This window comes from Rutidosis leptorrhynchoides, chromosome 9 (assembly GCF_046630445.1).
Source record: "Rutidosis leptorrhynchoides isolate AG116_Rl617_1_P2 chromosome 9, CSIRO_AGI_Rlap_v1, whole genome shotgun sequence".
NCBI classification, from domain to species: domain Eukaryota; kingdom Viridiplantae; phylum Streptophyta; class Magnoliopsida; order Asterales; family Asteraceae; genus Rutidosis; species Rutidosis leptorrhynchoides.
This window is the reverse complement of record NC_092341.1, coordinates 34,872,803-34,887,890: the sequence shown is the minus strand read 5'-3', so window position 1 is coordinate 34,887,890 and position 15,088 is coordinate 34,872,803.

Here is a 15,088-nt window from a genome sequence, read left to right as displayed (position 1 = left end):
CAATTATGGAGAATCTGGAACCTTTAAGTATGGAAGACCGAATGAGAGCTAAACGCACTGGCCAAGGACACGCAATTACTCATCCAGACATTAATGCGCCAGATTATGAAATCAAAGGACAAATTCTACACATGGTGACTAATCAATGCCAATTTAGTGGTGCGCCGAAGGAAGATACAAATGAACATCTACGTACCTTTAATAGGATCTGCACACTATTTAAAATCCGAGAAGTGGAGGATGAACAGATATATCTCATGTTATTTCCCTGGACTTTAAAGGGAGAAGCCAAAGATTGGTTAGAATCGTTACCTGAAGGGGCGATTGATACATGGGATGTTTTAGTTGACAAATTTCTTAAACAATTCTTTCCTGCATCTAAAGCCGTAAGACTTCAAGCAGAAATTGTTACGTTCACACAGAAACCAAATGAAACTCTATATGAGGCGTGGACTAGATATGGAAAGTTGTTAAGAGGATGTCCGCAACATGGTTTAGACACCTGTCAAATAGTACAAATATTCTACCAAGGATGCGACATCACTACAAGGAAAGACATAGATATAGCAGCTGGTGGTTCTATTATGAAGAAAACCGAAACTGATGCTTACAAAATTATTGATAATACTGCTTCCCACTCACATGAGTGGCACCAAGAAAAAGACATCGTTAGATCATCTAAAGCAGCTAGAGCCGATTCTAGCCATGACTTAGATTCCATTTCCGCAAAGATAGATGCTGTGGAGAGACGAATGAAAAAGATGACTAAAGATATTCACTCAATACGAATTAGTTGTGAGCAGTGTGGAGGACCACATTTGATAAAAGATTGTCTCAGTATTGAATTAACAATGGAACAAAGAGAGAATATTTCATACATAAACCAAAGGCCTGGAAATAATTATCAACCGCCAAGACCGATTTACAATCAAAACCAGAATTATAACCGAAATATTCCATACAACAACCAACAAGGTCCTACCAATCAACAAGTATCTAATAACAATTACAATCAGCAAAGACCTAATTTTCAAAACAAACCATAAAAAGCCGAATTTAGAAGATATGATGACAAAGCTAGTTGAAACTCAAACGCAGTTTTTCACATCTCAGAAACAAACCAATGAACAAAATGCTCAAGCATTTAGAAATCAACAAGCTTCTATTCAAAATCTGGAACAAGAAGTAAGTAACCTAGCAAGATTAATAGGTGAAAGAAAACCGGGAAGTCTACCTAGTAATACAAATGCTAATCCCCGGAATGAAACAGCTAAAGCCATTACCACAAGAAGTGGTACAACACTTAAACCACCTGAAATACCTGTAACTTCTGATGAAGCTATTCCTACTCCACAAGAACCACAACCTGATCAAGATAAGGAAAAAGAACCGGTAGTTGAGAAGGTTAATGAAGATAGCAAAGTTAAGGATAAACCTTATGTTAAACCTTACCAACCACCACTTCCTTACCCGAGTAAAATGAAGAAAGAGAAACTTGAAGCCGAGCAATCCAAATTCTTGGATATGTTTAAACAGATAAATGTAAATCTTCCTTTCATTGATGTGATTTCAGGAATGCCTAGATATGCTAAATTCTTGAAAGATCTAATTTCAAATAGAAAGAAAATGGAAGAACTCTCGGCTGTTACTATGAATGCTAATTGTTCAGCAGTGCTGTTGAATAAGATACCAGAAAAATTATCTGATCCAGGAAGTTTCACAATTCCATGTTTTCTGGGTAGTCTTAGTTCAATAGAAGCATTGGCAGACTTAGGTGCTAGTATAAATCTAATGCCGTATTCACTATACACTAAACTAGACCTTGGAGAATTGAAACCAACCAGAATAAGCATACAACTAGCCGATAGATCAATAAAATATCCTAGAGGGATAATGGAGAACATGCTAGTTAAAGTTGGTACTTTAGTATTTCCAGTAGATTTTGTTGTTCTGGACATGGAAGAAGATTCTCAAGTTCCTCTCATATTAGGAAGACCATTCTTAAACACGGCTAAAGCAATGATAGACGTGTTCGGTAAGAAATTGACCCTAAGTATAGAGGATGAGAGTGTTACCTTTTCAGTTGATAGAGCAATGCAACAACCACAATCTGCAGATGATACATGTTATTATATTCAAACTATCGATGCACATGCAGAATTATTAGAAGAATTTCCAGAATTACAAGGAACAGGAGAATGTTCTTTAGGAGAAGGAACAGAACAAATTGATGAAGCTGAAATGTTAGATACACTAATAGCTAATGGATATGAACCAACAACAGAAGAAATTCAAATGCTAAAAGAAGAAGACAGATATCGATACAAATCATCGATAGAAGAACCTCCGAAATTAGAGTTAAAGCCACTTCCAAACCATTTGGAATACGCTTATTTACATGGTGAATCTGAATTACCTGTAATAATATCGTCTTCTCTTACTGAAAATGAGAAATCACAACTCATTTCTGTGTTGAAAGCTCATAAACCAGTCATTGCATGGAAGATTCATGATATTAAAGGAATAAGTCCTTCGTATTGCACACATAAAATCCTTATGGAAGAAGGTCATAAAACGTATGTGCAACGCCAACGAAGACTAAATCCTAATATGCAAGATGTAGTTAAAAAAGAGATTATTAAACTGCTAGATGCAGGTTTAATTTATCCAATCTCTGATAGTCCATGGGTATGCCCAGTTCAATGCGTACCTAAGAAGGGTGGCATGACTGTCATTACAAATGAGAAAAATGAGCTTATTCCTACTAGGACTGTAACAGGATGGCGTGTATGTATTGATTATAGAAAATTAAATGACGCCACCAGAAAAGATCACTTTCCCTTACCTTTCATAGATCAAATGTTGGAAAGATTAGCCGGAAATAGTTACTATTGTTTTCTAGATGGATTTTCCGGATATTTTCAAATTCCAATAGCACCCGAAGATCAAGAGAAAACCACATTCACGTGCCCTTATGGTACTTTTGCTTACAAACGCATGCCATTTGGACTTTGTAACGCCCCTGCAACCTTTCAAAGGTGTATGATGGCGATTTTTCATGACATGATAGAAAAATGCATGGAAGTTTTCATGGATGACTTTTCAGTCTTCGGTGATACATTTGAATCATGTTTAGTTAATCTTGAACGAATGCTTATTAGATGCGAACAATCAAATCTAGTTCTTAATTGGGAGAAATGCCATTTCATGGTTAAAGAAGGCATCGTTCTTGGACATAAAATTTCAAAAGAAGGAATTGAAGTGGATAGAGCTAAAGTAGATGTAATTGCTAAAATTCCACATCCCACCAATGTTAGAGGAGTTAGGAGTTTTCTAGGGCATGCCGGTTTTTACCGACGTTTCATAAAAGATTTTTCTAAAATTGCCACTCCTATGAATAAACTCCTAGGAAAGGATGCGCCATTCATCTTTTCAGATGAGTGTATCAAATCTTTTAATATTCTTAAAGAGAAACTCACTAATGCGCCGATCATGATAACACCAAATTGGAATCTACCATTTGAACTAATGTGCGATGCAAGTGATTTTGCAATGGGAGCCGTTTTAGGACAAAGGATTGAAAAACGATTTCAACCTATATATTATGCTAGTAAGACATTACAAGGAGCACAAACGAACTATACAACTACTGAAAAAGAACTCCTTGCTATTGTCTTTGCTTTTGAAAAATTTCGATCATATCTCGTTCTAGCAAAAACGGTGGTCTATACCGACCATTCTGCTCTTAGATACCTATTTTCAAAACAAGATGCTAAACCAAGATTAATCCGTTGGATCTTACTCTTACAAGAATTTGATATTGAAATCCGAGATAAAAGAGGAGCAGAAAATCTCGCCGCTGATCATCTTTCTCGTCTTGAAAATCCCGAATTAGAAGTTCTGAATGAATCGGCCATACAAGACAACTTTTCGGATGAATATCTATTGAAGATAGATTATAAAGAAATCCCATGGTTTGCAGACTATGCAAACTACTTAGTTTGTGGATTCCTTGAAAAAGGATTATCGTACCAAAGACGAAAAAAATTCTTCAGTGATATAAAACACTATTTCTGGGAAGATCCACATTTGTTTAAAAGTTGTCCCGATGGAATAATACGCCGATGTGTATTTGGAGATGAAGCTAGTAAAATATTAAACCATTGTCACACAGGACCAACAGGAGGGCATTATGGGCCTCAACTAACAGCAAGAAAAGTTTATGATGCTGGATTCTATTGGCCAACAATTTACAAAGACGCACACCTTCTTTGCAAATCCTGTGATGCTTGTCAAAGGGCCGGAAAAATAAGTCAACGTGATGAAATGCCACAAAATGTCATCCAAGTATGTGAAGTATTTGACATTTGGGGTATTGACTTTATGGGTCCATTTCCAAAATCTCATAATAATCTATATATACTCGTAGCCATTGATTATGTATCTAAATGGGCGGAAGCACAAGCTCTCCCAACTAACGATGCACGAGTTGTAGTCAACTTTTTAAAACGTCTTTTTGCAAGGTTTGGAACACCGAAAGCTTTAATAAGTGATCGGGGTACTCATTTCTGTAATAATCAACTTGAGAAAGTTCTTAAAAGATATGGAGTAACTCATAAAATCTCCACCGCATATCATCCACAAACAAGTGGACAAGTTGAAAATACCAACCGAGCTTTAAAACGTATTCTAGAGAAAACCGTAGGATCAAATCCGAAGGAATGGTCCATTAAATTGGAGGATGCACTCTGGGCTTTTAGAACAGCCTACAAAACTCCAATTGGAACCACACCTTTTAGACTTGTTTATGGAAAAGCATGTCATCTTCCAGTAGAAATTGAACACAAAGCATTTTGGGCTTTGAAAACAGGTAATCTTGATTTACATGAAGCCGGACGTCTACGATTAAGTCAACTAAACGAATTAGAAGAATTAAGACATGAAGCATACGAAAATTCGTTAATCTATAAGGAAAGAACGAAGAAATGGCATGATAAAAGAATCAGAAGTTCAAAAGAATTTAAAGAAGGAGACAGAGTTCTTCTTTTCAATTCACGATTCAAGCTATTTCCTGGAAAATTGAAATCAAGATGGTCTGGACCATTCATAGTCAAAAGAGTTTTCCCATACGGAATGATAGAATTAATAAATTCAAATGGGATTGAATTTAAAGTTAATGGTCACAGAGTTAAACATTACATACATGGTCCGATGGAAGTCGACAACGAAGTTAATCACAATTTCGACACCACAGCTAACTAAGTGTGGGGAGAATCAAGTCTTTAAAGGATAATATGTATTTCTGTTAGAGTTAGATTGTCTATTTTCGTGTAGTTCTCGAAAATGGAACCCGAATGGTCTTTCCCTAGCAGACCCTAAAGAACTAGTCTTCTCTCCCCATTCTGAATTTTTATTTTTTTTAGATTTTTACAAAATGAAGACTGCCTGTGAACTAAACCATGGTCTAATGCTACACGCTTTGATCACTAAAAGAAATAATGACATACTACCAAGTGAAATAGTATCAGTAATCAGAGAAAGAATGGACGGAGTTAGAAAAGAATCCAGATGCGAAGATAATAAGTTACAATTTGGTAAAGGAAAATCAAAATCCGCAGCGAAAAGAAGAGCACGACACCTAGAAAGATGTCACAAATGCGGAAAATGGTCACATGGAGGTAAATGTTCAAATAATCAAACATATTCAAACACTGAATTTGTTACTTTATGCAGAGATGGACCGTTCATATGTTTAGAAGAAAAGACACTGAATGCTCGAGGTTACGCCTATGTAGCCATGGAAAACCAATTAAACCGACTATCTTATGAATGGGATAGATCATATAACTAAGAAATCTATTTCACAGGTATGTCTGTACAGTTTTTATTTTTATTTTTATTTTTAACCTTTTGATAATAAACGCTAATTTGTTCGCTAAAAAGTATTAAATTGGTATTGAATAAAATTAGGTTTGGCGACCGAAATTATTGATATCATTCAAAAATTTATTACATCACAGCGAAATTTAACGTTTATTCTTAAGGTATAAATATCTTTAATCAATCAACCCAAAATATTTCAAAAATTCGTCATGAGTTAAATTAGGTCTTGGAACCGAAATTACTTTACCGAAAAGAGGGGCGCATATTTTTGATAATATTTGATTGATTAAAGTGGGATAAAAAGCCAAAAAGATTTTTAATTTTATTTTTACCATATTTTTAAAATTAATATATAAATCTTAAATTAATATTGTAAACTTTGTAAAAACAATATATTTAAAATTGTAAATATTTGAAAAATTAATATAAGTTTGGTGTGAATTTATAATATGAATTTTTAAATTAAGTTTGGTGTGAATTTTTAATTTTTAAAATATGAATTTTTTAATTTTATGCATTTCGAATTTTAAGTTTGGTGTGAATTTTTAATATTAATTTTGAATTTTATATTTAAATTGTGTGAATTTAAAAACAAAAATTTACTTTATCTCATTAAGTTAAAAATATGATTTTTAAAATTCGTCGTAAGTTGAAGACTAGGTCATTGAACCGAAATTGCTTTACCCGAGGGAGGGACGAGAGTTATTATTATCATTATTTTTAATCTTATTGAATTAAAGTATGCCAAAAACATTAAAAAAAAAAAAAAAAAAAAAAAACCCTAAAAATCTTAGCTTTTAAAACAATCGCTACAAAAAGACAAATTTTAAAATTTTGTCGAAGGACGGACTAGGACATCGATCCGAAACGACCTCGTCCTAAATAACAAGAGAAACAATTTTTTAAAATTAATTGATATTTTTTTTATAAGTTAAAGATTTCTAAAAAAAAATCCAATATGTTTGGAAACTTTGGTAAAATTTAATCATTTTTCTACGCAAATCACCCTCAATAATTTAAATTGTTACTGATTTCTTGCAAATGAGGGCATTGCAAGATCTTAAGTGTGGGAAGGGGTTAAATTCTTTCGAATTTTAAAATTTTTATCTTAAACACTGGGTTACCATTAAAAATACTAGTAACGCAGTAGTTGTATTAGAATCTAGTGCTCTCCGATAACAAGGAACAGCCCTAGTCTTATATACTGACTACCCAATTCTAGTAAAAATTTTCAAAATTTTCAATTAAATGAACTCAAAATCATGTTTATACATATTTATGAACGATAAAACTAGGTTTTAACACCGAAATTATTGTAACCTCGGAAAGGACATAAATTGAGAAACAAACCAAAATGTTAAAAATTCATTTAAGAACGGAATAGAGGAGAACAAAAAGGCAAATAAAAGAAAATAAAAGCCAAGTGTGGAAAAACTTACCAAGTTATCTTAAACATATGTCACATATATCTGTAACAAATAACTGAAAATACTTTTGCTTTGGACTAAACTAAACCATTTTACCCGATGAAAGAAAAGAAGAGATGGATCTACACGATGAATCAATTCCATCATTAAAAGGAAGTAAAGTCTTCCGAAAAAGACACGCGCTTCTTGATTTAGGTCAAGAAGTTGTCGTCCAGACCAGCTGTAGGTTGACGAAAAATCTAGAAAAGTCATCACTAAAATCAGCAGGAAATCCACGGACCTCAGCATTAAACAGGGTCGCCAAGTTGTCAGATTTATCTTAACCATGAGAAGGATTTATCTCGTACAATGGGGGGGCACCATGCAAATTAGCTTGATAAGACTAATGAATCAGATCCCCAGAAAGATAATCTCCTTAAAGATTAAAAATTAGCTTTTAAGCCTGATATTACTCAATCCTTGAGATTGACCTTAAAGATTGAGAATTCAAACTCATGGAATTCGATGATATCTAAACTCGAGCTTGAACGAGAAAATATTTTGATCAAAATTACAAACCGATTTGTTTTCTGAAAACCCATTTTCAATGCGTTCATTACCATTGAACGTAAAATCCTAGGAATTCACCTGGAATTCATTAGGTCACCTGAACCAAATCGGGTGTCAACCGTAAGAACGGTGGTTGCATAGCATGGTCGGAGACAGGACCTTGTGCCAGACCGAAAAATCATAGGATGATCTTTACTATTGCTCCTACCAAGGATAGTACTAGCATCCGACACGTAATTAGACCATGAACAAATGCATGTCATTAGACATTGCCTTAACAGTTTCTTGTTCATCGCTTTCCTTTACAACCGGACGGTAGTTTACCGAAAGGTAATATACGGAACAAGTAAACTGGATGTGTGCTATTCGATACCGGGATAGCAATGGATTACACGAGCCTAAAATTTTTAGCCAAAATAATGATCCACAAATATATTTTGCAACACCAATGATGGATCAAATCAGAAAACTTGTCTAGGGTAAAATCTAGCTTGAATTTTCAAAAGATCAAATGTTTTCATAAAGATCTAATTTCCTAAAGGATCTACATTTTTATAGTCATGTGGGACTGTAAACCGCCTTTCAAATGTGCACTTTGCTTTGGAAACCGAAAGTAAATCGGCTATTTAATTGCAAGTGTCGTTGACCTAAACCCAAGGCAACTGTGGATGACACACCCACCTTTAACCACATCATTACTACCATTGATCATACCGCCGTATTGAAATCACTAATGTACAAAGTGTGAAGAATAAAGAAGTGATTCAAGTATTTTTATTTTAAGACTATATTGCTTGAGGACAAGTAACGCTTAAGTGTGGGAATATTGATAATGCTAAAAATGAACACATATTTCATAGCATTATTCCTCAAGAAAAACAAGATTTTAGTTGCAATTGTTCTATTTACAAGTGATATTCGTTTAAATAATAAAAGGTGAAGACAAAAGGCAGATTCGACGAATTGAAGACGGAAAGGTCCAAAAAGCTCAAAAGTACAAGATACAATCAAAAAGGTTCAAATTATTGATGAGGAACGTCTAAAAATGACAAGAGTACAAGTTACAAAACGCAAAGTACACGATATAAAATTGTACGAAAGGACGTTCGAAAATCCGGAACCGGGACATGAGTCAACTCTCAACGCTCGACGCAACGGAGCTGAAAGTACAAGTCAACTATGCACAAGAATATAATATAATATTTAAATAATTCATAATAAGAATAATATTAAATAATAAAAAGTTGTTAATTGAGCATAGTTCAGGGGTCATAAATGAAAATTCAAATTTATATTTTGCCTATAAAAGGCATGTAATTCGATGAATTGGAACACACCTTTTACATCTTTTTCTTTTCTTATATCTTTCTCTATCGTAATATTAATATAAATATTATAATAATAATTTTAATTTTAATCTTAAATTATAATAATAATAAGATTATGATAGAGAATGTTTTGAGTGTATAAGTTGAAATTCTGTCCGTGTAACGCTACGCTATTTTTAATCATTGTAAGTTATGTTCAACCTTTTTATATTAATGTCTCGTAGCTAAGTTATTATTATGCTTATTTAAAACGAAGTAATCATGATGTTGGGCTAATTACTAAAATTGGGTAATTGGGCTTTGTACCATAATTGGGGTTTGGACAAAAGAACGACACTTGTGGAAATTAGACTATGGGCTATTAATGGGCTTTATATTTGTTTAACTAAATGATAGTTTGTTAATGTTAATATAAAGATTTACAATTGGGCGTCCCTATAAATTACCATATACACTCAATCGGACACGATGGGCGGGGTATTTATATGTACGAATAATCGTTCATTTAACCGGACACGGAAATGGATTAATAGTTAATAAACTTGTTGAAACAGGGGTGAATTACATTCAAGGGTAATTGGTGTAATTGTTAACAAAGTAGTAAAACCTTGGTTTACACGCAGTCGATAACCTGGTGTATTCATTAAACAAAGTATTAAAACCTTGTTACAATTCGAATCCCCAATTAGTTGGAATATTTAACTTCGGGTATAAGAATAATTTGACGAGGACACTCGCACTTTATATTTATGACTGATGGACTGTTATGGACAAAAACCAGACGGACATATTAAATAATCCAGGACAAAGGACAATTAACCCATGGGCATAAAACTAAAATCAACACGTCAAACATCATGATTACGGAAGTTTAAATAAGCATAATTCTTTTATTTCATATTTAATTTCCTTTATTTTATATTTAATTGCACTTCTAATTATCGCACTTTTATTTATTGTTATTTAATTGCACTTTTAAGTATCGTCCTTTTTAATTATCGCAAGTTTATTTTATCGCACTTTTATTAGTCGCAATTTCATTATCGTTATTTATTTTACGCTTTAAATTAAGTCTTTTATTTATTTAATATTTTACATTAGGTTTTAACTGCGACTAAAGTTTTAAAATCGACAAACCGGTCATTAAACGGTAAAAACCCCCCTTTATAATAATAATATTACTTATATATATGTTTGTATTTTTATAAAAGTAAATTAATATAGCGTTGAGCTTTGTTTAAAAAAGATTCCCTGTGGAACGAACCGGACTTACTAAAAACTACACTACTGTACGATTAGGTACACTGCCTATAAGTGTTGTAGCAAGGTTTAAGTATATCCATTCTATAAATAAATAAATATCTTGTGTAAAATTGTATCGTATTTAATAGTATTTCGCACTAAAAATTTAAAACTATTTTATATACACCCCGCTGCACATCACGTATCTACTAATTCATATCTTAACGTATCTGTTATTGTTATCCTTGCCTGACAACTTCCATAGATTCCTCCGTAACTTATGGGATTTTAGTATTATATATGCATATGTAAATTATGTATTGCAGGGTACTAATCTACATCCTATTCTATTACTTATCTAAAATCCTTCATCTGATCGTACGAGATGAGTCCCTCAACCAGTTCGAGTCCCTTAGATTCCGATAACTATTCCGATAGTTATTCCGACAGCTATTCCAACCTAGAGTTTCACTCAAGCTCCGAAAGCAGTGTCACCAGAATGAATCAACCAATCAGCCATCCCCAATTCATCTAATGATTTCGTAGTCGACTAAATCAATGGAGACGAGAAGAAGGCGATCCTTTCCACTCACCAACATGCACTCTTGGTGAAGAACCTGAAGCACTTACCGGCGAACCTGTTCATAACACCATTTTCTCTCTCATTTCCGGAGTATCTCGCCACGACTATATCACAAGTCAGATTCAAAACCTTATTCATTCGCTCGTTCCTACCAACAATCATCCCGGAGTAATAAGTCAACGAGCTTCGCGCCTAAGTTGTAGCCTTGGAAAATATGGTGCAAAATGTACCAGCTTCAGCAACATCACCGGCACCAACAGTACCATCAGTAACAGTACCAGTACCATCAACAATCCATGCCTCAACATCTCATTCAGTACCTCGAGTATAATTATCGTTCTACGAATCGTTCTACATCATTTATCTTCGTTCGACAAGGCGATTATGTAATCTCTAATGTTTTAGAGATTATATATTCTTATTTTAAAGATAAATCAAATGAGATTAATATCACATTAACTCATTAAATTCGTGATTATATCTGAAGAAAATATATATGTATATATATTTTCATAAAGATTGTAATTAAAAATTCTTTCATAGAAACTGTTAATGATGAAAATATTTTAACGGGTAGGTAATACCCGAGGAATATTTAGATTTCACATTAATATGTTACACTGTATATTCTCCGAATCTGATTCAACAGTCATTTACGATCCTACTTACATCTACCGATATACGAATCCGTTCACCGCAGAATAACTATTTTTTTCATTCAATTTCATATTTGGATTTTGACCTATCAGAATCCAACAAGTGGCATAATGAAGAAAACATTTGACAAAATAAAATTTGTTAGAAACAGACAAATTAACTATGAAAAATTTTGTTAAGGATCCACGCTAACTGTTCTTAGCTAACTGATTACATTTTATTTATCGTAGTTTATTTATCGCAATTTAATTATCGCAATTTTATTTATTGTCATTTAATTTCTGTTATTTACTTTACGCACTTTAACTAATGTCATTTAATTTCTGTTATTTATTTTACGCACTTTAAATATCGGGACACGTATACAAAGTTTTGACATATCATATCGACGCATCTATATATATTATTTGGAATAACCATAGACACTCTATATGCAGTAATGATCGAGTTCTCTATACAGGGTTGAGGTTGATTCTATTATAATATATATACTTTGAGTTGTGATCGAGTCTGAGACATGTAGACGGGTCACGATACGTATTAATTAATTCAAATATTATATATTAAAATATATATGAATTATTGGACTGTTAATTGTGGACTATCGACTGTGGACTGCCATCATTGGACAATTAAAAATGAATTAAAATATTGATTATAACATATGAAACTAAACAATTCTTCAAGTTTGCCACTTGATTTCGTCTTAAACATCAGTTGTATCTTCACGATTACATTCTGCGTTCACACCTTTCATGATTCTTGAAAATACCTCAATCGAAAGGATGAACCAACTGCACATTACCTATGGAAGGAAAGATTTATGTATATAGTATTACACCTGAGAAACTCTCGGCAACTGAGTAAAAGTTTAACATGTAGCCGCGTCAGATCCTTTGGCATTTATTAGCAAAAATAATTTTTGCGATCCCTTTTCAAGGTAGCCAATTTTGTCACAGCTCCAGCAAGTCAACTTTGATTTCATTCGAAGTAGCCTTACTATAATCCTGATATATACGATTACCCTTTTGATACCGGAGAATTCTTTTATATTCCACCATATTACCAGCAGATGTACCAACAACCTCGTTGCTTCTTGGCTTAAATCTCTTTGACAAATCATTATATTTATTCATTGAAACCATATCATATAGTCATCCGCATCTTGTAACGAGAACTGCCATATCAATTACCGGGAATCAGCAATCAGTACTTTGAAAACTCACATCATATCTACATCAACAGATATATGTATGACATTTATCTCTTAGAATTATGATCTCTCATTCTAAAATTCTGAAAAGCACTCCGTCACAAATCAATACTCTGAACGTTGAAAAAGCTGAATGAAGCAACAGAAATCGTAGACAACTGTAAACGACCTTAATCATCGGAAATTTGATGATAAAGAATAGTATGTTGGAAAAACTCATAAAAGTTGGAACTGGAAAACGGATTGAGCTAACCACGAAGGGGACCAAGGACAAATACAAGGACCAAACACTATATTCAAAGAATCCAGATAATTCTGAATCCGATGAAATCTTTAGAGATTATCTTGCTCTGAAGTCATGTTAAAATCTTGCGGAAAATCTTTCTTCATCAACTATCGAACTTAGAAATTCCAAAATATCATCATCAATATCTTTGATATTTCTGAGGATATTTTCATAAATATTCTCGTCCAAAATTATATACCTCTTCGTGCTTCCTGTGTATCATTATATTGGAAACATTCAATAGAAAATTTCGTACCGAAAAGCAGATTATGCGAAACTATGAAGAAAGCTGTGGACAAATCACAAAGAGTAAGTTTGACTTCAAAGAATCCAAATGATTCATTGTCTGCTAAAGTCTTTAGTGAATATCTTGCTCCTTGCTCTAAACCCTTGCAGACAATAGTTTCTATCATCCTCTGATCTTAGACATTCCGAGATATTATCGTATCTTTCATTATAAATATCCTCCATATTTTTGGAGATATTTTTATAACTATTCTTATCTAAAATCATTAATCTCTTCGTGCTATCAGTATTACATCATATAGAAATTGTTAGTTTCTATATTCTGTAAACTTTCGAGCTTAAAATATGAATGTTATTGAAGTAATGTTGGGAATTGATGCATGAGTTAGTATAATATAATGACACTTGATCAACGTGATTATATTACAGTAAGTCATGCTAAGTTTCTAATGGGACGAGATGATTCACAGATCATAACATCATCATGTGCCATGTTACATAACTCTGTCATTCTGCTTAACTTCCGAACATATCAGGAAAGTATATTCTTGATAGTTCTATTCTCAGTGAATCTGGTAATTTGACAAATCAAATCGTGCTATTACGTTCCTTCTTATTTAGAACATTAATAATGTTCATTCTGAAACTTATATCTGCTAATTCTGGACCATTACAAGAGATTCCAAATCGCCAGAAGAAGAAACGAAGGGACAAAGCTCTGAAATAGAAATAGGAGTATAAATCGCAGCAAAAAGGAGGGAGTATTAACTGTGGATGATAATGATTATAGGAAACAGAAAGGGGGACATTGAAATATAAGGAGAGATATAAAGCCCGATAACAACGCATAAATTACAAACCGTGTATATCAATGTTTATCGCAACATAAAGACATGAGAGAATTAAAAGCACTATAACCCCAAGAGCAAAGTAGAAGTAAGCAGATTCCTCGGGTGGAAGTTGGAAAAGGAGAATGATTGTTACGATAGTAAGGATAAGAACAAGGATTAGAACTGGATTAAGCATTTTCACAATCTTTTGGATGTATGAACTAAGGAAGAGAGTATGGGAATGGTGAGAATAATGGAACGGAAGAGCTTAATTTATAATGTAAATATCAGACAGAGGAATCGAGACAGATCACCGTATTTAATTATAGAGATCTTAATTTCCTTACCCGCCGAAGAATCAAATCTTTTAGATTTCGAAGATTTTCTCGAAATCCCTTGAATTCCGGAATTCAACCTAGGCAACGTCAGAAGTTAAAACGAAACTTCATTTATTCATTTCACTATTTTGTGATAATTTCACTCGTGCGCTTCGAGTAATCGAATTATTTTATCTGTATTATTCAATAATGATAAAACTCTATTTATCAGCTCATATTCGTCAGGGAAACATATTTATTATTAGCCATGACGACCTCACTCAAATTTCGGGACGAAATTTATTTAACGGGTAGGTACTGTGATGACCCGGGAATTTCCGACCAAATTTAAACTTGAATCTTATATGATCTTGACACGATAAGCAAAGTCTGTAATGTTAAGTCTTGAAAACTTTGAACTGTGTTCATATATGCATTTGACCTTTAACTATTCCAGACGATTCACGAACAATTGTGTGTAAACAAATATGTATAAATATAAATATATGTATATGTAATAATTTGAA